This window comes from Aquila chrysaetos, chromosome 20 (assembly GCF_900496995.4).
Source record: "Aquila chrysaetos chrysaetos chromosome 20, bAquChr1.4, whole genome shotgun sequence".
Taxonomy (NCBI): Eukaryota; Metazoa; Chordata; class Aves; order Accipitriformes; family Accipitridae; genus Aquila; species Aquila chrysaetos.
The window spans coordinates 22,085,864-22,113,281 of NC_044023.1; the positions used below are offsets into that span (position 1 = coordinate 22,085,864).

The 27,418-nt window shown below is 41.0% G+C and overlaps 1 protein-coding gene across 2 annotated transcripts in view; it reads left to right on the plus strand.

Moving 5' to 3' along the window:
- Positions 1-27,418, plus strand: part of CNTN4 (contactin 4) — a 349,563-nt gene that overhangs the window by 14,781 nt on the left and 307,364 nt on the right. For both annotated transcript variants that reach the window (XM_029995893.2, XM_029995899.2), the window contains exon 2: positions 25,020-25,064. The gene's annotated coding sequence lies outside the window, so the exon portion shown is untranslated. The remainder of the gene's footprint in view (positions 1-25,019; positions 25,065-27,418) is intronic.

Sequence of the window (27,418 nt, forward strand, 5' to 3'; positions counted from 1 at the left end):
CAAATATTGTGTAAGTTGAGAAGAAGAGGCGAATGGAGGCCAAAAAAGTAAATAGCAGAAAGAGAAGCAGATAACAAGCATCCGTGTTTTGATTGCTAAATGGTACTGTGGTCTTGTAGACTGGTTTGTAGGAAGGATGTCAGTTGTACAGGCAGGATATGGGAGAAAGTAGAATTAGTTTGTTGAAAAACAAGCAGGAAATGTGGGTCCATTTTGGATGGCTCCTCATATTCCACTTTTGCAAATGGCTAAATATATTAGCTGAAAATAGATGTGTGGCAGAAATAGCAGAGTTACACTGGGCTGCAGGGGGAGGAAGCTGCATTAGAAAAAAGGATGCGCAGTAGTCCAGAGAAGCGTTGCTTTTTGGAAACTTCCCTTTGAGCAATTTCTTTCTCCAGTGGAAAATGTCAATGAAATAGGACACTCCTGAGAATTAATTTATAAGACACTTTATTTTTACTAATGATACAACATACCGAATTATTAAAAATTCTAAAAGCTACATTGGACAGAGTGGTTCGTAGGTGCAAATATGCTTTGATCCAAAATGCTTTTCCCCCCCCTCTCTCTTCTTTATAATCCTTTTACTCTTTGGGTCATATTACGTGTCTGAACACTTTCTTAACTTTTTCTGAATCTGAACATGTTTAGAGATCATAAAACTGCCTTTGAGGTGACTTTGATGGCATGAGGGAGGGAGTAAAGTGGTGGTGTGTCAGTAGTATGAGTGGGCTGGACTTCTGATCTGGGAGAGCATTTCCAGCCCTCCAACGTGATGGCATGTTGTTGGCACAGATACCCATTATCATTGGTCACAGTTAAGTTTCATAAAGTCTTAAATACCTTCCACATGTTAGCAACACTGCTAACATGAATGTAAAAGCACTGTAAAGTTTTTTTAAGACCAATATTCATAGCTGAAAATTAATTCCTGCTGTTGTCAACCGATTCATTATCCTCTTCATGAAGAAAAAGGAGATTCAGCCTTCTGCTGTGAAGGTTCCCCTGTCCGTTCATCTCCTTAGCCACTGTCACTCATCCCCTTCATTTCTGAACCTTACCATTTTGTATTCCAGTTATTGGATTTGATCCATCCATCAGCTGTCAGTAACTTGTCAGAGACCCCGGACACTTCCACATGTATTTTCCGTGCAGGTCCTGCCAGAAGAGAGGAATATTGTGCAGAGAGGGCTGGGCAAATCACAGGCTCGATCCATTTTTGCTGTACTTCATCTTCAGATTCGCCTTTTTCACCACTTTCCCCCAGAACAGAACCTGAGAATTTGTAATGTGTAATTTTCGATTTGTGAGGAGTTTGTGGGTTTCTTTCTATGGATAGACAAACACTCCTATTTCAAACTGTTTTGACAAAGCACATAAGGGAAAATTCTGCCCTCCACTACACAAATAAAAAGGAGGGTAAAACTTTGCCTGTTGTATTTCTTCAGCTGAACTTGATGATAATGCTTAGAGAGAGGTTTCCATGGTGAACATAGAAAAATCAAAACTGAAAACTGTTTTCTTTTGTGTATTTGCTGCTATTGTTTTTAATGGTCACTGTTCTGCACATTTAACAGTCATTATCCACACCTTCTACTTTGCGAATACATTTACATATTTTAAATCAACATTAGCAGGGAAAAATCCATGATTTGCCTAGGGCTGCTTATGATTTTTTATTTTTTAATGCTGAAATGCTCAGGATATCCTCCGGTGGGATCTGTCAGAAAGGTCTCTTCTAGCAGACAGCTTTGCTTATTTGGTAACTTTGTGTATCGATTCCTTACATCACCTGCTTCTTACTCGCTTAGGCTATATTTCATTTCTGTTCCTTCTTCTGTTGTAAAAGTACAAAATGAAAACCTGGTAGCAGTTTCTTGCTTTATTCATTACTTTTCCCTGTTGGAGCCTCATGCGGTACATTCCTTGTCTGTTCACCAAGCACTTTATTTTTTTTCTTGAACGGAAAGATTCTGGCTTGGAAGCAGTAAAACTTTTAGTCCAGATTATTGAGAGCCATACTTGTAGCCTAACCAAAGCATCCAGGGTGCAGACGGATTTCCAGCATCGCTTTCTGCATCTTTGCCCGGCTCTGCGTGTGTCCCACGAGTGTGACACGGGGACACTTGTGCAGGGCCACGGCCAGGGAGCCCTTAGCCCTGGTACCGCAGTCCTGGTCCCCAGGACTTCTTCATACCTAAAGCACGAGTGACGGGCCTGCCAGTATCCATCGGTTCTCGGTTTGACATCTTACTCATTATTGTTTTCATTCCCTTAGGAGAGAAAATGTCGCGGTGCCGTCTCGAGAGCCCGTGACTCCTCCGTGCCGTTCTCCAGGTCATTTCTGTGTCGGTCACAGGAGGCTGCAGCCTGGGGAGCATGCTCCCGCCTGCTCTTGCTCGCTCCTGCCTGCGCTCCCGCTCGCCGGGAAGCGCTGCCTGCACTTGTTCCCGCTGGAATCGCGCCAGTTGTTGCTTTTTCTTGCATTGTTTCATTGTAGTCGGATGCTGAAATCCTGCTCTTGTTCCATCTCAAGTAATTAATTAGTCCAATTTCCATTTTAAATTTAACTCGAGCTCACTAAAAATTTGCCAGCCCTGCCAAAGTGCTGACATGTGTTTTACCAGATATTTGTCATGAAAGTCTTTCAAAATAATTCCCAGATAAAAGTCAAGTACAGTGAACAAAATGCTCACAATAATCTTAAGTGACCCTGAATATTTAGCTGTGCTGATGAATAATGGAGAATGTGTTCTGGAGAAAAAAAGAGGATGCGAGATTACTATTAATTTTCCTTAAACCCCTTTGCCAGGCTCTTGGTTTTGGCCTTGCTGCGGGAGATACTCAACATCTCGCAAAGCAGTGAAATCTGTAGGTAAGGAGATACTGTATAATATGATTAAGTACCTGACCTGAATGACCTCAAAGCTTGTTGAGCTGGTGCCTTGGGGGCAATGTTACCCTCCTGAGTAGACGCAGTTCACTGAAGATGAATTTGAAGCTTTTACCCAGTATACATAGCAACTCTCTGTTGCTAAATAAGAAAAAAATGTAAAAACTAAGAAAGTAAATTATATCTATTTACAACCTGTACGTATAATCTCAAGGTGGTACCATCGTCTGTATCCTTGAGTGGCAGTCGTGCCACGGCAGCACGGGATCGCTGCCGCTCTCATTAGTGGCTGTCCCTTTAAATGACTGTCACTGTTGTCTGACAAAATTTAAAACATTAACTTGTTAAATATTGCCTGTTTAATATACAGTTCTGTGTGATTTGACAAATGGATTTCTTGAGTTTAATGCGGAAGAGAAGCTAAATGAGTTAGTAAATGTTAATGTGTCCATGTTCTTCCTAGATAACTAGTTGCCCTTGGGACAGTATCAATAAGTGGCATTTATATGATGTTATGAATGTGTTAATTATGTGCAGACAAAATAATGAGTAAGCAAAGGTCAAGGACAAATGCAGTTTCCCCAGAAATACGCATCAAAGACCCTCTAATATTTAAGTCATTACCATTATTGAATATTCAGTGTAATTTAAATTATGTGCATTTTTTTCATTGTGTATATTTTTAGGCTAGAAGATATTGAGCAGCTTTAAGGGCCGTGCAAATGTTTTGTAACAAAATTCAGCAAAACTTCAGCAGTGGCTGGACTATATTTTCCACATCCATTGGTTAACTGCCAGGTAGAATTTGGGATTGATTTCTTGTTTGAGATGTAACCTTGTGATGGTTTTTTTTTTCTAAATTTGAAATGAAGGAAATGAAAATGTGGCCATGCTGGCTGTTAAACTGCTGAACCTTGAAACTCAATGCAAATCAAAACAAAATGCTCTTGAGACCATAAATACCCAACTTTGCCCTAGTTCATTGGGCTGTTCATTATCAATGCACTTTTAAAAAGCGATGCTGTTAGCATGCTGGAGATTTCAGTCTTTGCTTTTTACTAGCAAGCCATAAGTACAAATACCTCTTTGGCAGGGACCCTTCCGAAATCCAGTGGTTTTTGTGACATGAGGCAAGAGGAAAACATAGCTGATCAATACAGTCATTAATTAGAAGGAAAGGTTCAGCCATGACTTTTACTTCTAAACTTTTACGTATTGACATCTGGCAAAAGAGTTAAGAAGTCAATAAGGATCTAAAAGTTACTGTACTGTTAGGTTGCTCACTGAGAAATAGCAATTAAGCCTTCTCTCTCTCCCAGGACCTTCTCTCGCAGGTGTCTGGAAGCATCTCGCTACCAAACAAGATGCTGTTCATATATGAAATATTCATGTTATGACATCAAAACATGTTGCATATTATTTCAGTACGGTAGGCTGAAATTAGATTCACATTTTATTTTGCTTATAAATGCCTGTCAGAGTTGCTAAATCAGTTTGCCTTTGCTGTCTTGAAATAGTGTCAGTTTGAATTTCCTTCATGCTGCATATTCTTTTGGGCAAAGACATATTACTTCTATGTTCAAGATGGAGCGCCTCGTACTCCTTAAATAAAGGTGAAAAAGCCCAACAATTAAGATTATTTAAAAAAACTTTCTGGGTGGCAGCTTGGACCCCTTTTAAAGTGATATAGAACCTACCAAATGCTGATGCATTGTGATCTTTGCTTTCCCCCTTGTGCCAGTATCATGCATATGGTGCACAACATATTATTTAATGGTTGTAGGGTATATAACAAGGCATTCTGGGGTCTAGCGCTGATGAAAGTAGAGATAAGCTTTGAGTACCGGATTTCAGGAGTTCCTCAATACAGCTGAGGAAGGATCAGATGATTTCAGCGGTTGCAGCTGCCCTGTGAGTGTTAAGCTTAGGCTGTGGGTGCCCGGGCCATGGGACACGGGCATCTGCATCCTTCAGACTGGGTCAGCGGGTCCGAGAGGAGATCAGGGCAGAGATTTGGTCTTCACCTGTCGGCGAGCTGTCTGTTACGGTGGTGGCGTGACACAAAACCCAACGAGCAGCAGTGCTAGGCTCCTACAGACCACTCTGACATGTAAAAGCATCTGACAAGGCTGTGACCTGGTCCTTTAAATCGGTCGGCAGGGGAATTAATGCACTGTTAGCTTTTTTGGCACTGTAATATTGCATTCATGCATAAATAATCTCATCTTAGTTATCCTGTTGCTAAAAAACCCAGCTTCTGTCCCCAGTCTACCAGACATTTGCATTAGAAATATCCCATCAGAGAAGCTACACGTGCTTGAAAACAGCTATTATTTTCTTCCCTGCCTCTCTCCTGTGTTCTTGTCACCCAGCCTGTGCCTGCGGCTGCTCCCACCTGCACTGGGCAGGTGCCTCTGCACCGCTGCCTGCTTCGGCTCAGGGGTCCGCGGGTTTGGAAGACACAGTTCTCCTCAGAAGCCACTTTCAGTATATATATATATGTATATATTTTAAAATTAAAACCAGCTTTTTAAACTTTAGCCCGCCTCCTTTTCTGTTTTACTACTACCCTAAGTGTACTGCTGAAGTTTATAATGCAAAAGTGCCACTGCCTTGTGATTTTCCCTGGATTTCCCTTGGTCTTTGAATGTAATTCTTTTTAATTACTACCAGTAGATTTTGTAAATTGAGGGTATATAGTTTGTTGAGGTTGCTGTTTTCATTCATTGAATATAAACATAGTATATTTCATAATATATAATAATATAATTAATTTCATTTAATATAATCCAAACAAGCATAGCAGCTGGGCTATAAAGCCTTCAGATTACTCTCAGCAATAGCTCATGGGATCTGCAGTAGGTCTGGAGCGAGGCACAGAGGCTGAGAGATCTACAGACCCAGCACAGCCCCTGCCAGGCGTCTGCTCCCGTAATGGGGGATTTGTTAGGGGCTGCACCGGGTCCTGCACCCCCTGTGTCTAACTCGACTCTCATCATTTGTCTCCTGCTATATGCCGCGATATCTTTTCAAGATCCCTGAAGTGCCTGTGTGCCTCCTTGGTGTGCTCCCGGTTGTTTTCAAGGACCTGCTTTTAAGATAAAATCACATCTGCAAAGCTCCAGCCTCGACAAAACCTCTGTACTGCTCTTTTCGAAAAGTGAGGCTCTCGTGATGAGCTTCTGCATTTTTCATTAGGAGAGACTTTCCAAAAAGATTTTTCTGAATGATTTCTTGATAGCTGGCAATCTCCCGAATCATTTCTCGTACAGAAATTGTTCTTCAGGGTGTTTTGTTCTGGTAACAACTGCCACCAAGCCTGGTTTGTCACAATTTCCAGCCTGTAGCTTGGAAAGCGGTGTTGTCTATAGGACTGGTCTGAGGGCCCACCGTGGTACTTCTTGCTCTGAAGTAGTCAGCGGGTCACCTCATTTTTTTCTGTGCCTCTGTATTTTCCTGCCTGGCTTTGTGGGTTTTTTTGGTCTATTCCTTTGGGGTCCGATAGTCTTTGAGCTTGAACAATGTGGCCAATCTGAGCTCTGTTTTAATCCAATGATAAATAGTTAATTTTGGAGGTTTAGGCTGACAGCAAGCCACCTTGGAGTGTCAGACTGCAAGACTTTGGTTTCTTTCTATAATCAGATAAGGAACAGATATTTCCTGTAAATCCTCCCCCAGTGTTCAAGTCATACCATTAGAGCATTAAGTCAGATACATGACACCCAATTTCAGAGTAATTCCTGAGGAAAAAGCACATTATATTTTTTTAATGGGCTTCCCAGGACTTACTTTGTTTCTTCCTGATGAATATGAATTCCAGCAAGTTCATCTGAATTGTGACCTTCAAATACACAAAGGCTTTTTTTAGAGCAAGAATATGGTCTTTAAAATTAAGTACTGTCCACGTGAATGTCTTCCTCTCTTCCTTTAAAATCCCCTTAGAGTGCAAGAATAGAAATGTTGTAAGTGTTCCTAAAATTCATCTATGTATTTGTTATGAATTACTTGCATCTTATAGAAATACTGTTCATGTCAACCTGACCAGTACCGACCTTTTCTTTCCAAATGGCTTTATTTGGATTGTGTGCTGCATACACTATCGTCGCTTCTCTTCATCTCCTTTTCTTCTGATTGCCAAGTAACATCAAGCAGATTGGAGAAACTTCTCATAATGTACTGTGTGGCTTGCTATAACAGTCTTTCCCAAGCACCTTGGTTGAATAAATATCCATTGAATAACTGAAGAATGCATTCATATTCTTTTTATTTTGATTTATGTTCTATCTTCCTATCTGTGCATCTTCAAGAGTAATTGCCAGTTTTCACCTCCTACCGAGAAAGTACAATAGAGCTGAAGAATAAGTAAAATGTGCTCTGTTTCCCTGCCTCTCTTTTGTAAGGGAACCTTTATATTCTTACCCATGCATACACTAATAATTTGCAAACTGAAAATCATAACCTCATTCTCAGCTGGACTTGCTGTAAAAAGCTGCTCGTATGCTTTCTGTGTTTCCTTTCCTCGCGACGCTTGCCAACTGGAGACCTGTACATATGGCCCGTTCCCCTTTACGAAATAAGTCAGTCCAAGTGTGATGTAGTAAAGGTATCCCAAATGAATATGAAGGTTGGAGCCAGTATGTTCCCTATTATAGACATCATATTCCCATGCACTGCTGATCTGATAGCAGCCAGACTATATGTCATGCATTTTAATGATCCTGCCCGTACAGCATCTCTCCGAGGATTACTGTGCGGTCTCCCCATGATGGGTGGCAAGTTCCTTTCTGTCATCTGATACAGGATGCTGTTAGGGGTGACTGCAGTGTGAAATATCTCTGCGTGTTGGTAAAATACCGCATTAGATTTGAAAACACTCTTGAAGCGCTGGCTGTCATTGCTCTGCAGGGACCTTTTCTTAATCTGAACAATAATAAGGTCAGTTGGGTGCAGCATGATTTTTCCATCAATTAGTTCAGTCATACTTCTAACAAGCGATATATAATCATGCATGTTTAACCTGCAGGTTACACAGCCTAGCTAGCTGTGTGACCTACAGATCATAGAGCTGATAATTTCTTATTTTGTAAGCAAAAAATTTAATAGAGATTTCCAGTTGAATTGTCCCGTCTTACACGTTCAGGCTCCTACCTAGCTACTAATCAAACCGCAGAAGTAAAGCGCTTGTCATCTGGACCACCGTGCCTTGGTCTTCTACCTGACCCCTCAGGGAAATGAAACCAGAAGCACACTTTGCTTGTGAGCCTTTCCTTTCCATATTAAGCAAAAAACCAAGCTCCAGGTGACCTGCTCACAACGGGTTTCTTCTCAACTTTCTCCTTTCCTGTGGCCATGAACACTGGAAGATCTCCCTGCGTGCTGACGGGTATCTCACTCGCTGCAGAGGTCTGTGGAGAACAAGACACGCAAGCCCCTTTCTCCCTCCCTCCGCCGTGTTGCAGGCTTCTGCGTTCGATCTTAGTTCAGTTCTTATCTGTAGCACCAAGATACACCAGGCTTTGGCTTGGAAGGGTGTGGTGTAAAAGCTGTGACACGGGGGAAAATGTCCACGTGCTAGAAAGTATTTTCAAAGCTATTGGAGTACTTGGGTTGGATTTATAAATTACTAAAAAAAAGAGTTACATGGTTATCATTTGAAAAGAACAACTTTTCTCATAACAAAATGGCATGTTATGTGAGCCTGCAATAATTCTGCATCTTCGTGACTACCAGCAGGGAAAAAATAGTCAGAAAATTACCATTCTACTTGAAATTCACTATCTCTGAACACCCTAAAAATCCTGAAGATCTCATTTATGCAGGCATTCAGTGCTGCTTAAGCAAGAGATTCCACCAGATTGTCCAGTGTTTATGCACTTCCCATTGGATCTCTTCATGTGTCAAATTTGTGGAGCTTAGGTATGTCATTGTGGGGTACAAAAACCTCATTCAGAGAGAATTGAGACCTCAGTTTCTAATAAGCCTTCTGGCACCATTTTCTTCTTTACTGAGGAAATAATAAAAAATCAGCCATTTAGACTACCAAACTGTCCTCTTTTTGCAATGTGCAGTTGTAGTATTAATCAGTACATGCCTCAACAACCCTAGGAGGAAGTCATTATTTCTGTTGGCACAGCATGGTGTACTTTCCCCTTCCACTTGAAATACGTTTCTCGCTATTTGCAGGATGATGTTTGAAAAGTTTAAATATAAAATGAAAAAGCAAGGGTCATAAACCAGAAGGCAAAAAAATCTCAACTCTTGCAGATTTACGTTGAAAGTTACTTTAAACGGTTGAGGGTGGCCATGATGTTCTGAGTGCTTATACCAAAGAACAGGTTACTGTTCTCTTCCTACACCGTGTTGCCATGTAACCGCCTAATTTGACACTAAGTGTTAAATTATCTGTCGGACTTCTGACTTTTAGGTCGGGTGCATTTAAGCAAAACTGTCCCATCAACTGAACTGCATCTCACAATCCTGGAAGTCGTTATAGCAGGGCTAAAATCAAGAGCTGATTCAAGATTACTGACCACACGCAGGCTGGTACACCAAGCCTACTAGCTGCTTCACGTAATCCCAAATCAGCAAAACACAGACACAGAATGCTCAACACAGGCAGTAATACAAGAATAAATAAACGTCATTACAAGGTCAATGTAGCTAAATTGGTATCCTCACTGTATTATAAGAAAGTAATGAGAAACACCTTCAGCCTCAAACAGAAGTCAATAGAAAATCAACAAACGGGTACCGCAGACATCCTTTTTCTAGCAGGAACTGGGGACAACAGGCAGACGCTCTGGAATAACATAAATACACACGCACAGGCATGCACAACCTTTAAGAAAAGGACAAACACATTCCAGTAAGCAGCAAAACCACCCACTGCTGTTATTTTATGAATAGATGGTAGATTTGCCTTCTGCATGTTGGTGAAATAATGAAAAAATCCCAGGATTTTGAAGGCGTAAAATTGCAGACAATTTATGTTTATAGCTGTAGATGGCCACACAAGCGATAGTAAATTGAGTGCCGGATGGAGCTAAGAGGAGAGGGAATCAGAAATGCAAGTGAAAGATAAGGTTGTAGAAATTTCTCTCTCCAAAGCTAATCAGAAGTAAGTATCCTACTGCCAGCGGCATGGAGAATGTTTCAGATAACAGATAACGATGGAAATTATGTAGGATAATTATGTCAGAAATAACAGCAAAGGGGGTGTGTGCTGACTCAGAAAATTGTCACCTACTTCCTCCCTTTGTCACCCCAGAGTGGGGTACCCACTGCCACATGTAATGCATCATGTTACCCTATTGGGGGAAAAAAAACCTCGGTGATTAACTGTGTGTAATACCTAACATCTAACCCAGTATTCAAAATGTAATCGCTCTAATTTGCAATTGTAAATCTCCTGTTATCAATTAATTTACATTGTACAAGTAACCATCTGATTATCTTTGTGCATTGCTGTATTTACACTGCAATTTAATTGTAAGTAATTAGCATGTAATTGCGTGTAGTTATTTATACCTTGTAAAGAAAGTGATGTATTTATATGTAGTTAAAATAATTGCAGTTGAGAGCAAATCTTTTGACTTTCCTTCCTTTTCAATGTGTCTAACAGTTTCAGTGGCCAAAATTGCTGTTGTCTAGACAAAGTTGGGTCTCCTTTGGATGGGTTAGGTTAGCTTTCCGCAAGCTTAGGCATGCAGAATTGCATTTTGCTTTTGGCCTGTGTTCATTTTCCATTTTAAAATATTTTCTCTGTCTCCTAATACTAACCTGCCTCTCCTTAAAAAGAGAATTTGTAACAGGAGAGAGTGCTGGGTCTCTCGAGTAGAAATACCAGCGCAGGCGGTGAGGAAGCGGTGAGACAGTGACCTCCGTTCTTGGCATGGATGAACGCTTTCCGTGTAGCAGCTCGAACAAAAAATATTGCCCTATTACAGTAATACCTACTAAGGGTATACTTTATGAATGCCATCAAGGGCAATGGTGGCTTTCATGTCCAGTACTAGTAATGGTAATTTTATTCCCCTCGCTGCTATCCTCACTCCCTCAGTCCTCCATTACCCCACTTAGAGTCACTCTGGTGCCAGACTTTACAGTCACAGCCCGTTTCTTGCCATCCCATCCTCCGGCCTACAGCACTTGTCCTTTTAAGAGAAATACAGTGTTTTCCAAGCGTTACCGTAACAGAGGATCTCTGAGATCCCAGTAGGGGCTTTCGTCCCCCCCGATGTGTAGCAGAAAGGATACCTTGGGTTTATAACAGCTCTGGGAAAAGTCTTTGCTTCGTTACGCGTGCTGCGAGGTGTCTGCTGGGAAGGGTTTTGATGGAGAGGGGAGATGCCCCATGCTGCTGCTTGCTCAAGGCCGGTTCATTAGCATTTGTGTTTCTCTAATCTGAAGATCTGGGAGAATATTTGGGATTCACAAAAAAGCTTTGAGTGGCACGAAGGATGGTATTATCTCGTGGGATAGTCTGTGTCTCCTCTTGGGCTGGAGCTGCTGGGTGCCTTGGTAATGAAAGGTTTTTTCTTTGCTTTGCTGGTTAGACCCCTGGGTTTAGATTTTCTGTCTGCTCAAGGGATGGTATCTTTTCACTTCTCATTGCCGCTTCTGCATTTAACAAAATAGCTCCCAGCCATGCCACTGTCAGATTCATATTGTCCAGAAATGTTGTGCTATAGCAATCACCTCATTGCTGGGACTGATGGAGAAGCTCCGAGAGGTGCTCCCTCCCGTTCTGCCTACGTGAATGGTAGGTGGCATCAAGGCCGCGTTTCAACTCCAGTCTTCTTCCTCATTTAGCATTTTCCCATCCCAACATTCTCACCCAAGTCCTGTGGAAGGCACGACAGGTGTTAACGATAACGCACCACGTAGCTTTTCAGCAGGTTTGCCCGTGGCTCTGCCTCCCCGTGCCCAGCTGGGTGCCGTTGGGGGGGTAAAAGCACACCTGGAGGGGGGTGGAGGAGATGGAGCTCTGCAGAAGCTTACAAGAGAAGGTGGCCGGCAGAGAGCATCGGGCTCTGGAGAGCGGGTTGTGTGCTGGCTTTGCACCAAGGAGCAGTGCGGAGCAGAAGGGGGTCCCCAGGACCTGGCCCCCTGTGAGTTGGCAGGGGGGGCTCTTGGGGGGGGAGCATTGTGGGTCCTGCTCAGGAAAGGCTTGTGCTGTCAAAAGGCTTTTGGGAATTGTAGAAGACGGTGGAATAAGACTTTTGCTTGAAGGTAGTATCTGTCTTTCTGAGGATTAAGCAGAGGATTGGGTAAATTGCTTTGTTCAAAAAGCAGGGTTAGGCTCTATGCTTATTTGTGTCTCTGTTGAGCTCTGTTTCTCAGAATTTTATTGTCTTTACCCTCATATCTCCTATGCAGCTCCCTTGGTAAAGCTAATGTTGCTATGTTGATAATACAGCTTCCAGAAGATGTGAGCATGTACCTGGAGTTAATTACTGACTTGCTGCTTAGTGTCCTGCAGACAAGCCATCTTCATTTATATATAAGAAAGCAAGTCCTGATACAAGAATTAACAAACATAAGGTGCTGAGAGGTCTCCAGGTGTGTTGGTAGTAGTAGTTACCATTACGTCAGTCAGAGAAGCCTTGTAGCTAATGAGACTCCTGTGAAACGTTTTGCTTGCTCTTGACTTCTGGAAGGTGGTCTCTAAAATCTGCTGGTTTTCTCATGGATGTAAATAAGGATTAATAGGATTAATTTGTATTCAGAAACATCTAGGAGCTGGGCTCTCACTGACTCATTGGGGTCTACTTTAACAGTCTACTTGAAATTTATTTGCATGATGGGGTTGCGAGCCATACACAGCATATAGTGGTCAATTAAGGTCTAAAGCTGGTCAAAACCTTAGAGGTATTTTAGTTAACTCCTGCTCAAACTATAGAAAAGTGCTATGAGATGAGTATTTTCCATTGTTGAGCTGTAGTAGCAGAATACAAAGAGGATTTACTCTATGCAGCGTAGCTTTACAATGTTTTTCACTGGAGCTTTTGCGTTGGTGATTTCTGCGCTGTGTTGTTACAGGCTCTCCCTCCCATTGCATTTACTTGTTACTTCCTTCTCTTCTATTCTCTTACATATATTTATATTTCCATGCGTTTTAGGTTTGCATATGAAAGGAATACTGAAAAGAAATAGGAACAGCTATCTAGGAAATTAGCTGCTAGATAGTTTTCTCCCCCCCCCCCCCCAGTCTCTCTTAAATAGCAACTTCCAGGTACTTGGCCAAGTCCCCTGTGACTTGATCAGCTGGGCAGAGCTCTGTGGATGAACAGCCAGGAGTTCTTGCCCAAAAGAACCCCCTGACCCCCCTTCCTCCTACTTTTGAGATAGCCCAATGCTAATCATAAGCTGCTTAGCCTTTGAGGATTAAGTAATATCCTTAATGTTGTACAGATATTCTAAAGTTCATGTTATCAGTGTTCATATTCAAATGCGTAAATAGCAATGTATGGCTTCTGTCGGGGGGGAATTGGTTTTGGTCATCAAAATATGCATTAAATAGCTACAGAGTCAGGTGAAACTCGGGCAGTCCTGTGGTGTGTAATTGCAAGCAGCATATATGTGGCTTAGTCCCTGAGCAGCCTTACCCCATGGAAATACTAGTTAAGGCATAGGTTTCAGTGTATTAGTGAGTTTATGACCTGTATAAAAATGTCAAGTCAAACAGCTGCCTACTAAATTATTCAGCATATTGATAGAATAATGACTTTGAAGATGGAGATATTGGACTTAACTCCTTGAAGAGGAGTGGGGGGGGGAAATGAATCAGCTGCACTTGATTCCAGCTAGATCATAGCAAGACCCCTAATGTTACATGCCACCTTTGAGCAGTAGATTCGAGTAGAATTAAAAGGAAGAGATAGGACTGATTTTGACACTGATGTGAATTTTAAATTAAGTGCATTTTTAGTAGAACTGGCTAGAAAACCAGAAACTGAGGAAAATGGGCTTACTTGCTGAATACTTAAGCTTTTTATTTTTTCAAAAGAAAAAACTACAACAAACTCTTTTTTTTTTTCAGGAAAAACAAATATACTTGACAAAATCAAAACTTCTGTAAAAAGTCCATACTCCTTAAGACATTTGTAAAAAAAAAAAAAAAAAAAAAAAAAATTTTTAGCTGCCTTGCTTTAATTTCTCTCAAACACTTGCTAGCCAACTTTGTTGCAGTAATAATAAAGACTTCAGACAGAAAGCCAGAGCCTGATTTATATAGATGTAGCAAAACTGTTTTGTTACTTGTTTCTTTACTTCTAAGCTGCACTGGACCCAAGGCTTTAGTTAAATACATTATATAAAAGATAACAGTAATGCACATGCAAAGGAACAAAACTTCAGTTTTTTTAAAACTTTTATTTCTGAATGTTTCAAGTGTGTGAGTGCTTGTCTTGAGCTAAATTTCTCAGCATGTTTCATGTGGGATATATATATAAAAAAAGATACACACGATATATTTATACCTTCTTGTGATATGTACAAAACATATTTATACCATCTTACAGAGCTCTCATTTTTATGAAGAAGGATATTTACTGAAATGCATACGTAGTTAATTTTATATTTGTGTTTACCTTGAACATTAACATTTTATATTGGATGCTATGAACATCTTATTTTCAGATTTTTTCCATATTATGGGAGAGTTGGTACTCTCCTTTTGGCTTTCAAAACATGTTTTCACATCCGCAATCGTGGCCCGGCAGCCACAACAAATCTGTTTTACTAATAATAAATGTTTGGTGGAACAATGTAATTAACCAACTGGCTATTTTGCTATGGAGGCCGCAGCTAAGGAAGCGGAGCTGCTGGGAGGGGATCAAATCCTGCTCCAAGGTGTTCAGGCTCCCCAGGCGCGTGCTGCCAGGAGCCGGGGATGCTGCGGCTGCCGGAGGCTGCAGACCTCCCGCGCTGCCTCCTGCGCCTCCGCTGTGCTGCGCTGCAGGATGCGACCCGGAAAAAGGCGCCGTAGCTCCGCAGGATTCAAGCTACGTACCGATGAAATGGTGAAGAGCGTGCCGTTTTAGAAAATAACGACCAAAAGCTTCTGGGTTTTGTCTCTCCTGAGCTCTGCTCATCCGTCTGTGCGTCTTGGCCAAGTGGCCCTTGCTGTTAACGCCGGCCGTGCTGCAGTGTGGTTTCCCCTCCTCCGTAGGAGGGCAAACCTTCCTCCTAGTTCTTAGTCAGAAAGACGTAGCATGTTTGTACTCTTCCCCCCCAAAAAGAACCCCCCGAGCAAAACCCACCCATGAGTATTTTTGAAGTTCGGTTGTTTGCATTTAAAGCAAACATCCTTTTCTTTTTACAGTTTCCTTTTTTTGAGATCCTGGATGCTTTGCCCTTATCGACAGCACCGTAGCGTAGCTCTCCTGCAGCAAGCTCAGATCCCCCGAATATCGGTGGGTCAAAATGCGATCTAGCGATGCTTTCCCGTGCTCAGGACCAGGTTTGCTCTTCTAGGTGTTCTGCCTACGCGGCTGAAAACGCGGCGTGGCTGGCTGAGTCTTTTATCCTGGTTCGTGGGATTCACGGTTGCCGAGCTCCAGTTTTGACCTTCACGAACAGGATTTTGTCTGCTCTGGTGGGGTTATTTGTGATCCTTGAGCAGGTCCGTCTGCGGCTTTCAGCCCTACTCCTTTCCTTTGATCTCCTTCCTCTACCCTGTGGGCTGCATCAGCTTAGGAGACCGTCACCCCATCAAAATGAAGCTGCTGGGAGTGTTAGCCTTTGAAAAGCATGTCACTGTTAATGTGCTCGTTTTACTGAAGTGTGGCCTTAGCTCTTGCTTGAGTTTTAGTGTCAGGTGCCAAAGGATCAAGGCAGGAGTACCTATTGCTAAGAACAGAAAAGAACTGAGCAGCTGAGAATTGAAAAATACTGGGCTTTATATTCACTGTCGTTTAAAATGCTACTGTTACCAAAATGATCCAAGACCTTTTCAGCCTTCTTTCTATCTGCTCCAGCTTTAATACCCATGGAAGGTGATGATGTGCTTGGCTGATGCTACGTGGACCACTGACTGTGTAAACAAATCTGGCCTGCTTCTTATAACACAAATTAATCTGCATGTAAAAACATAGCCTGAAGGCACGACTGTGCTCCACTAGGTCAACAATGACACAACCTAGTGCTGACATACTAATTTTTATAGCTAAATTCATTACTACTTTTAGATTACCCGGGGTGTAGGCGTACGGGCTAAGAGCTGTGTGTTTGGTTTTTTCTTCCCCTGCATCCTGTACACCCATTAATGTAGTCAAACTAATTGGGTGATTAAGACAAATAGGACTTAATAATGGAGAGGACATCGTGGCAAAATTGATGAATCTGAAATAGGGGGAAACTGTTGAACTGATCATGTTTGCAGCAGAAGACAGTGAAGGGAGGGAGAGTAATTTATACATACATTAAAAAAAAAGGGGGGGGATTTTGGTAAATCCTATGCTTATTATAGTTCCTTTTCTTTTCCTCTAATTTTCCCTGCAAATAACACCACTTATTCATGATGCTGCTGCAATAATTGAACTACTGGAAGGAGAGGAGGAAAAAAAGCTACCCATATAAATTACTACTTGAGACCTGTTCTGTTTTGACAGATGTCAAGGCTGGGTAGCTTAGCTTGTTCTACTGTTTGTATGAAAAGGGCTTGGTATCACTAGGACGCAGAGTAATAGCTTTCTCTGCTTCTGAATGTGGATAGATTACATTGCAACAGATTTTTATTTTTTTCTTTTCCCCCTAGTCATAACCTAGTGACTCTGAGAGAATAAATTGATAAAATATTCCCTAGTTCTTTTGCAGGGTGTTGCTGCAGGAGTGGGAAGTTAAAGGGGAAGAGGTAGCCTGCATGCTGGATGAAAAATACTCATGGTCTGTTACTGTTTCTGTTTAGATTTAGGAAAATCAGTTACAAAATTAGTTGAAATCTGAAGGAAGGAGTTTGCTACTGTACCTTAAGCTCCTCTGGTTTTACAGTTAGTATTTAGAGTGTGTGCAGGCTGTAGGTGATACATGTATGTAGCCTTCGCTTAAATCTCTTGCTTCAAAGTATTTTAGTCTTATTGTTCAGGACTTGCCTATTTTTATACCTTTAAAAAAAAAAAAAAAGGTACCTAACTTGTGCATTAAATAGATGGCACTAAACTAAATAAATGGACTTTCTGGACCTTTGTCTTCATGTACTGCTTTCAGTTGTCACAGATGGGGGACGGTCTCATCTCTGCCCCTTGCATGGCACATGCTACTCTGGTTTATTTCAGATACAGTTTTTGCTCTATTACTTCCACCAGCCTTTTTGGTTTTGCTCATGCTCTTAGGTTTTTAGCTTGTACTCACCTTTATTTGCTGTCTGCTGCTAGTAAATACTGAGATTTTTGGATGTATCAATTAGTTTAATCTATAAACTGATAATTTAGAAGGAACTTATCTTAGAAAACTAAAGATTGCATTTTTGTTATTTATATGCATTCATTATTCTCGGGTATTTTATGATCCTTTGGAATAAACCTCTGACTGAGACATAATTTCATGACGTGGGTTTCTGATTAGTGATGGAATTGCCCTGAACAAGAAATCCTGGATGCTTTTTCTGGGGAAGTGAGATTTATTGGATACCAGTCACTAATGACATTCTTCTGCATTTGGGAAGTTTTCATGAGGCTTTTGCTGTTGCCGTGTATAGTATCAATTTTATTATACTTGCTTTCCTTGCTGTGCACTGCTTAGAGCAGGCTAAATAAGGTAAAAAAAAAAAAAAAAAATTTTTTTTTTATAGTTGTCTGCTGAATATTAAGACTGCAAACTATTGGCAAGTCATGTATCAGTTTCCTATTCTGAAAATACTGTATATAAACATCTTTTTTTAGCTGGCTGTTAAGGTCAAGGTGGCTTTTGTGGGTATTGCTGCTAGCTTTCCCTAGTGGCATCCAGGACTTGCTAAATTGATTGTCTTAAAGATTGATTATGCAACAGTTCTGTTTAGTTACAATTCAGCACTTTTAAAAACAAAAGGTTTTTCTCAAGGCAGTAGAAGTAGAGGCATTTCCTTGGGATATCCACTGCCTTTCCACTGAGTGCTGCTCTTCAAGTAAGTCGCTGGCTCTCCTACCTTCATCCTGGGCTGTCGGTGAGCCTCCAAGAGCAGCAGCAGCATGTTAATATGCCTCTGCTGATTTTCAGAGCATTAATAAATGGAAATACAACAGTGCGGGGGCTATTGAACCTTCAAGTCCACCCCTTTGTTCCCCAATGCTTCAGAGAGCAGTGGGTTAAAAAAATTAAAAAATGCTACTTGTTATGTTGAGGCACCCTTGAGATGAGCAGACCCACCCTGGCTGTGTGCTTCCCACACCGAACACCCTACAGTGTGTGTTTGTGGTGGCAACCTGCAAAATCCACATGGACTTTCTAGTCCAATGTTGGAGGCTTGATTTTTTTTTTTTTTTTTTTTTGTGGTGTCACGATCATGTCTTGTGTTCACCTAACCTTGATCCATGTTGGTTGAATAGAGCAATATAAAGTTAAATATCTTATTCATACTGTTGCTTTTTATATAAAAGATTGGGGGTGAGCACCAGGAGGTGTGTATTTTGTGGTTGGAGTGTATGTGTTTAACTTCAAAACCCTGTGCAGACTTCAAGTATCTGTGCACTGAGTGACCTAGTTACGTAACTTAGTAATTTTTAAAAGAAACTAACTTAGAAAGCAAAAGACCTCATTTTTTTGGAGAACATGGTGTTGAGGGAGTATGTAGGCAATCTGAAATGTCTTCTGGTTTGCAAGGACAAGGAACAAATTAAAAAAAAAGGAAAACAAACAATTTAACGGTGATGGAGCTGTAGCTCTAGCAAGGATAGACTGTGGGCGTACATCCATTTTATCTTGTTGCAGAAGATTATTCCTCAACACATAAGGTCATAAAAATTTCACACTGCTGAGTATTAGAAGATAATCTTGCTAAAAGTTTAAAATGTTTTACTAGCAGTAAATATTTAAGGCCTTCATTTACAGCAATCAGGGCACTATGTGAATACATACCTTAGCTAGCAAATAAGCACTAAATTGTCACCTCAAATAAAAACTGGATGGTAAACCATGCGAAATTAACCATCAAGGTTGCTAATTATTACAAGTTGTGTACACATTAATTACTCGGTGCCTGATTTTTTTTTTTTTTTTTTAATCGCTGACCTTTCTTGTTTGGTATTTTGTAATTGGTTACAAGTGATTAGAGCTATTTCTGATCGCTTAATTTTCGCTTCTGGCACTTCAATCCCAGTAAGAAAAGATTTAATATAATAGAGTGATAGGAACAAGAAATGAAGGGGAACTAATGGTCCCCTCCCTTCCCTGGTAGGTATAGCCTCTTAACTTCTGCTTGCTCTTTCATGCAAAGAATCACTCAGATTGTGACATTGAACAATATCCTTTGCGCTGTGTCCTTCAGCTGAGGCAGGCTTTTGGCCAAGTAGAAACTTGAAAAGAAAGTGCAGAAGTATTAGAAGATCCCATCTGGTTCTGTAAAGCTGTGGTGGCCTTTTTTTCAGTCACCACCAAGCGGAGCGGCTCATGGGCCGAGGATGGTTTCAAGAGCTCGTGCAACCTCTGTTCCTTGGGGAGGAGGAGTTAAGCTCAGGTCTTGTACAGCATTAGAACTACTACATGGGCTCTTGACATCTCATTAAAAATTAAGAAGGTTATAAACCTGCAGCTTACAGCGATGGTGAATGAAATGTGGTTGTTTTCTTAGTGAGGAACTGGTACAATCCAGCCCCTTCTGTTGCTTGGAAAACAAGCTGTAGTGGACTGCAGAGATGATGTTATATCTTGGTGATGAGAAAACAGATGCAAAAAACCCTGACTGTACCTGAAGTGAATTTTCCCTTTGTGTCATCAAAGCCTGACACATTCAGTTAAAATAACCTTTGGTAAGTGGCTGGGTTGATGCACTACATGCAAATGAGCAAAGGATCTCTTAATCAGCAGTTTGGAGAGACTCGAGTATCACTCACGGACAATGCAAAACAATTGAATGCATTTCATTACTTTGCATTTAAAGTAGAAAGGTGATGAACACATCATCCTCTCTGAATGCAGTCTCCTGTAGTTATTCTGAGCTTCTTACTGATATATGGACTCTTCACCTGTATCTCTATGGGAAAACAGCTGTGGAGGAACATCTCGTTCAAACAGGTGCCTCTTCTCTGTGTACAGTCAGTAAGCAGTTGTTCTGAGCCTATTCTGGTGGAGCCGGGAAGCCCATTTTAAGTAATAGAAGACAATTTTAAGGGTTATGTAGCTTAGAGGTTCAATTTATGAACCAGCTGGTGAATCGTTTTGAGGTTTCTTTGACAATCTCTCCAAAGAATTCTGGTGTCTAAAGATTATTTTATTATCAATATGCAGTCATGCAGGTCAATGTTCTTTTCATTTGTGAAGCAAATGACATCAAACAAATGGCATTGTAAAGCCTAAAAATCCAATATAAATATGTAGCGCTCATCCCCACTTGATGAGACCAAGGTATTTTTCTACCTCAAAATAACACTGTGAAATATTTAATTTTCACTTTTTTTTTTGTTATAATAAACCACATGGGATCTCTATTTTGACAGCGTTTTACTTTGAAGTTAAACCTATCAAGCTGTGGGAGAGCTATGATGGTGATTAGGCTTTTTGAGTTTTTTTTCCTCCATGAGATAGATTACACTTGCAAAATGCTTGTGGCTGACTCACTAAACAATGTTTAAATGTACAGGAAATGCTTCTGTGACAAATGCGTAGTGGATTTATATTTCAGATTCAGAAAACTGTGTCTTTGCCATTTAGCTCCCATAATCAATCTATTGTGTTAATAACAATGTTTGAATTCACGAGCAGGAGGCAAGCCAAGGATTCAAATGTTACTGAGGAAGGGCTGCACCACGTCTCAGCTGCAGCTGGTAGATGATGCTGAATCAAGTGTGGGTTCCTGGGCAAGACGTATGCCTCAGCAAGGAAATGATGTGGCTGATGCTTGATACCCTCTTTGCTGGACCACTTGCTGATCATCTCTTGATGTAGGTCATAAAACTGGGTGATATTTCAGAGTTAGGGTCCTCTGGCTTTGTTTTTGAGAAGGGAGCAGAGCCAGGTCTAGGGCAAAGCTGGGTGGGCGTGGGCTTTGCTCTGAGAAATGCCCTCCAGGAGCAGGAATAGGTACAGCAATAGGAGCGGTTGCAGGAACGTCTTTCCTCACGAAGGCTGGTAGGACTGCTGGAAACAAAAATAAGCAAGAGCAGGTTCAGCTGCACTTGATTATTTAATAACCGGTGTTAATAAGCCCATAGGCTAGCAGGCTTGTGGTTCTCGCATTTCTTTAGCTTGCTTGCTGTTAAGTGAAGAATATTGCGTTTACAGCAAGTGAAAGGTTTGAAGGATGTCAAGTTTGTATTAGAAAACAGAAGCGGGAAAGCTCTTAAGCAGTATATAGAAGGTTTCAGATAAAGACAAATCTGCAGTCTGAGGGCTTCTGGAGTGCCTCATTTGAGACTGGAGTGAAGCAGAGAGATGCGAAGTCTCATTGGTTTTTTTATTTAGGCTTTCTTAAAACCAGCAAATTTGGAAGCTAGGACAACACTAGTCTATAGTTTGGCAGGCAATACAAAACAGTGCCAGAGTAGGCTAGTTCAATAAACCTAAGCCCAGAATAGAGCTAGGGATAGTAAAAAGATGAAAAATCATCAGCAAATGAGTTGCTGCATGTTTGAAGTGACCAAGGGAAAATTTTGGTTTGGGGATTCAGAGCCTGATGCATCAGTAATGTTCCTGCCATCGACCAGGCTTGATTTCCTCCCATAAAGACATACCATCACCCTTACTCTGCAGTCTTCTCTCACATAAGTACTCTGAGGAAAGATGCATTAGGAATGTCGGTATTTGCATATTATGCTAACAAACTTCCAGGTGGGAAATGCACCTCAGCTTTCTGTGGGATAGCTTCTTTCAGCTCAGTCTGCATTAGTGTGTCAATATAAACTTGGAGTGTAATGCACAGATTTGTGCTGGCAGCAGAGAGATCAGCACTTCCTTAGGCTCTCGTCAGCGCTCCCTGTTGCCAGTTCCCAAAGAACTGCCTCCACTTGAAACGTAGATTTGTGTGTGTGTGTGTGTGTGCAATTATACAGTATTTCTGTGAAATGAAGTGGTGCCTCTATTTTTATTTTTTACCCGTAAGTGATTTTTTTCCTTGAAGCGTGTGCTGTTCCTTTACATGAAATGAGGATTGCACAAAACTGAATTTCTTTTTAGGTTTCTTGGAAGCTATAGCTTTTGAGAACAACTGGAGTGGCAACTGGGGAGCCACATTAAAAGAGTGTTGTTGCCTTTTCCTTTGGAGACAACTTCATATCTGTGTTCTGAAGTTTTTTCAAAGCCTTCTGTTGACAAGGGATGCAGAAAATACTGAAGCTGCTAAATTCAGTTTTTAGTGTGCTGTCTTCCATAGTGTCACGTAGGGGAGAGAGCACCGTCTGTTTCCCTCAGTACCTGTTCCAGTCTGTTCTTCACTTGGGATGAAGGTGTGTGTTTGAATTGATGGAAAGCTAGGGCCAAACCCTCCAGGCTATGGGAGGTTTTTTATTATTTAGCAAAATTGCTTGGGCACTGCTGAACGTTTGGGGGTAATGTAACTTAAATGCTTTAGGTTTTCAAGCCTGGAAGTCCAGGTTCAGTGCTGCTTGTGAGGATAATCACATTAATTACTTTAATCACCATCTCAAACACATGACTATGAAGAGCAATGTTCAGCCTTTTGCAATTACTATGGAATGAAGTACTGTACTGAAAGAAAAACATTCTGAATTTGCCTATTCCCTGGTTTAAGTCAGTATCGTTCTGCCAATGCAGAGTGTTTTAAGAAATTGTCCACAAAAATGTTTCTGTTGTTGGAAGCTGAAATTTCTGAAGGATTTGAGTAGGTACATGCTGCTGGTTTGATCTGTTAAGTAGACAGAAGTTAAAATATAGAGGTTTTTTAACCAGTCACCTGTTCCTTCTACCCCAAAATTATTCAGTATCCGAAGCGCACACTGGGCATATGGGAGATCAGATGTCCTGCTTGAGTGAATATCTAACCAACGTGAGCAGCTCCAACAGAAGAAAGCAGTAATAGGCTTAGCAGTAAGTGCATTTGCTGGGATTGTGGGGGAAGAGAAAAATGAAGATTTGATCCAGTCTCCCACATGAGTGCCAAAAAAAACCCACCCCAGCTCAATTATGCACACAGGCATGACAGGGATTTAAAAAAAAAAAACAAAACCCAAACCAAAACCCCAACCAAATGCAGTTCTGAAGGTTGTGTGACAGGTGTTTTCTAAGAAACCTCTCTTTGGCTTTGGCTCTGTGCCCTATATGCCCACATAAGTTCAGGGATACTTTAGAGATGGATAGGCAAGTATAGTGAAGATAAGAATTTTCCAAGCAAAAACCTGGAGTTTTTTTCGTCTTTTTTTTCATCAGCAACGGATGGATTTGTAGGTGTCTAAAAATATGTAGCAATGTTGGTGTTAGAGCATTTCTTAAGTTGTGCAAGTTGTTCTAAACTTTCTGTGACTGAAGTGATAAGTTGAACAGTTACAGTAAATAGAGTAATATTTTGATTGGTATGAAACCCTTCATTTCTTCTTGATGTCTAATTAGCGTAGCTCCGAATGTCAAATATTTATGCGCTCTACCCAGCGTTGTGCTCACTTCAGTGGGGCTCCATCTGGCTCTGCCTTCCCTGAAGCCTGTTCGTCTACGAACGAGCTTGCCCATACTCGGCACTGGTGCTGGATCCCACCTGTTGCCCATCAGGTCTCTTGAACTGGAAGGGAGCTCTTCCCTCCAGCAAATCTGGGTGGCAAGTAGTGCTGTGCAAAACCACAGATGAGCCAGTCTGTGACTCTTTTCACTCTGTGAGTGTAACTCTGAAGCGCAGGCTGAGAAACGTCATACCAAGTCCTCACTGAAAGCCGCTGATTGCTTGCGAGTGGTACGTACTTGTTAAATGAAGCCATAGTAGGCCTGTAGGCTACCAGTAATGTAATTCCTTCACACAATCTCCCACAGCAGAACTGGTAAGAGCATGTGGTGTCGAAGCCTTTTGTATTCTTGGGGAGTTCGGTAGCAACTGTATTACAGACCTGAGCAGAAGCGTGGGGGTGTCTTCTGGTTGTGACTTCTTCATCTTGAGTTATAATACAACCTACAACCCTTCAGTTAGAGAATGGATGACCAATGCTTATCTTTAGGCCAAAGTGTCAGACTTTTGTGTGCCTCTCCTATCTGGGATGCGTTGATAGTGCAAAAAACCCTTATATTTCTTAGTACGTTTGCTGCATTATGGTGCTTACCCAGTTCTAATTTCATAAATGTATCTTCTGCATCTACCACATGTATTTTGTATGTCCCATAGCCAGCTACTGAACATGTGAAGCTATATGATTAAGAACCATGTATTGAACAGGTTTCCCATTGTTTTTCTACTTTTCAAAATTTGATTAGCGAGTAGTTTGGATGATCTAATGGTCGTACTGGAACTCCTTGGGAAATGGCTGTGCTTCAGCTCTTTCTTTGGGATTTAGGTTGGTTTGTTGTCAACTGAGAGTCGCACTGAGTTAACAGTGATGGGGGAGAAAGCTGGAGATTTATGCCAGCTTTGGGAGACCAAGAGCATTTGAGCAGTGGGGGAAGATGGGGACTCACTGTGAAAGGCTTTCAGCCTTTGGTGAAGTCAGAGATGAAAAAAAATAAGGTTCAGGTAGTCCCAGATGAAATGGCTGAACTCCTGTGTAACGTGCACGCTCTGCAGCGAGCATTGGGCTGGCGAACCGCGCGTCACGGCTGGGGGCCCGCCGAGAGGGAGACCTCAGTGGAGTAGGGAGAAACTGTGAATCAAGCAGTGGAATAATTCTATAGAGTATCCAACCAGTTTACTGCTTTTATCTTGCAGTACTTTGAAAATAGCAAACTCAAAATAATCAAAGACAGCCTCTTTCTCTGCAAAATAAGTTAATGTGGTTAAGAATGAATTTAATGACTTAAAATATCAGTATAACTGACCTTCCATATGAATTTCTACTTTCAGGTATTGGAAATTTGACTGAAGTCTACGTATCATGCACTGGAGAAGGTAACAATTCTTTAATACTAATTTTGATTTGTTGGTGATATTAATTTCTATTCTTTCTTAACGTCATTGCATTGAATGTCAAAATCTTCTCTGCATTGTTTGTGCCTTAGACTAAAGAATCTGCCCCCTAGTTTCTCAGTACACTGACAGCGGGTTTTGTTTACCTGTTCAAAAGAATATATCAGAAGTCTGCATTTAAGTTCATAGGGTGTATATATTGCATTTATGCAATTCTACTTTGGGAGGCTTACAGAAAACAGGGAACAGCTTACCTTCAGAAAACTATTTTTGTAAATGTACCATTGTTTAAAAGAATGTATATAACTTAAAGAATGAACATTCTGCAAAAGGATATTGATATCTTGTTATTGATAGTGGGTTTTGTTTTGTTTTCTGGTTAGGCTCTTATTTTTCTTGTCAAGGGATTTTCAAAATTGGTGTTTAATTAATCATTGAATGATTGACTCTACAGTTGAATTAGCCAAAAAACCTGTGGTGCTTCTGAAACTCAAATTTTCTTAATGGCATCTCAGCTTGAATGTCCAAAGGAATCAGTATTGTTAGTTGAGAGGTGGGTTTTGCCCTATATATCCTGAAATTATCTTGTGGGTTTTTTGGTGTGGTGTTTTGGTTTTTTGGGTGGTTTTGTTTTTTGTTTTTTTTTTTTTTTTTCTGGAACAACATCAAGTATGACACATAGATTTAAGTGTGATATAGTTTGCTTTTTGGAGTGCCCAGCTCTGGTCCAGTCAAGAACAGAAGGCTGTGCCTTTCTGGCTGTGCTTTCCTCTGCACCCCTACTATGTTGCTTTTGCCCTGTCCCAAAACTGCCCTACCAAGCTTGGCTTCCATGTAGCCAATCTCCATGGATAAAATTGCTATCAAAGAACAACATACTTCTAAGTATGAATTATGTTTTCTCCATAGGAGAACAAAACCTTTTCAGAGCTTACAATGAAATACTTAAAAAATAAATGTGATTTTCCTTCTTAGTTTTAGACATTATTGCCCTGTCTGTTCAGAGAGATTACAGATGCCTTCTGATCAAAATATTTAATTTCTTAATTCTTCTTTTCCTTGGAGTAATTCAGAATTTTCTCCTTAGTCCTGGGTGGTGTTTACAGTGAAAACTGAACTACTGCTGTAGATCAAGTAAACTATTCTTATTCAGCCTGGGCCTTCTGAAATTTGCAAAGCTATCTTTGTGTGAGGTTTTCAAAGACAGTATGATAAATTTTGTGATATATCACTTTCTAATGGTCTGAAAGGAAAAGCTTATTTCTTAATATAAAAGATAACTTTGAATAATGGACTCCTCATCCCTTTGGACAGTACTCCTAAATTAGCCTCAAAGCCCTTTCTCGGGTGAAATCTCGTTTTCAGGTTCCCCATAGTAAAAAGGAGATACTGATAGGCATTTCATTTGGAAAGTGTTTTCAATCTGCTGATGAAAAGTACTTCTGAAGAGTTAGGCAACCTTGATTAATTGAGCCTGAATAAGAAGTGCAGGATCAAATCTCAGGATATTATTTTTAGGCTGCAGACTTGTGTCCTGCATTCCAAATCCTTAAATGCCAGTTTGATAGCAAGTACGAACGACTGGAGTAGACAGCTATATCCATACTAGTAATGGCTTGCAAATGCTGACACCACTGTAGACAGAAGAATGGAAATTGCTTTCTGTTTACAGAACTACATAACTATTTGCTAAACACTTCTCATTAGCAAGAATGCGATTGGAATTTGCGTTGAATGCCTCAATTCTGTGATGTAACCGGTGTGGCATTTGTAGTCAAGTGGTATTTTAAAAAAGTTAAGTGTGGATACTTAGTGAATAGAGTGCTTAAAAGTTCAGTGATGGGTTGTGTCATGTTTAGGTCTGATAACGGGACCAGGAGCCAGAACTGTGCTCTCGTGGGGGGGTCAGAGCAGCAATCTGATCTAAGCCTCTGAGATGTCCCGAGCAGAGAACTTGTACGAACTTTGTGTGTCTAAAACCTGCCCCTTGCTGATGGGGCTCTTGGCCAGCAGCATACCTTGAGATCCAGCTCTGTGCTTTTAAACAACTACGCACAGCACGCTTTTTAGGGACGTGAGGGATCACACGTGTTGTTATGCTTGACAAAAGTACACTTATGGGGACTGCAAATTCAGGTTTTATACACATTTCATTTCTAAGGGAGGGAAGGATTTTCTAACCCAGACTCCTAAGCAGCATGTGGTCTTTGCTCAGCCATAAGCAAGGCATAGAGGAAGCCAAGTTTGGGGTTTTGCTTCTGGTCTGGTGAACCAAAACTGGCTGTTGTTTACCTAAGTGACTCAGTAAGTACAGATTTGAAAGGAAACATTTGTGC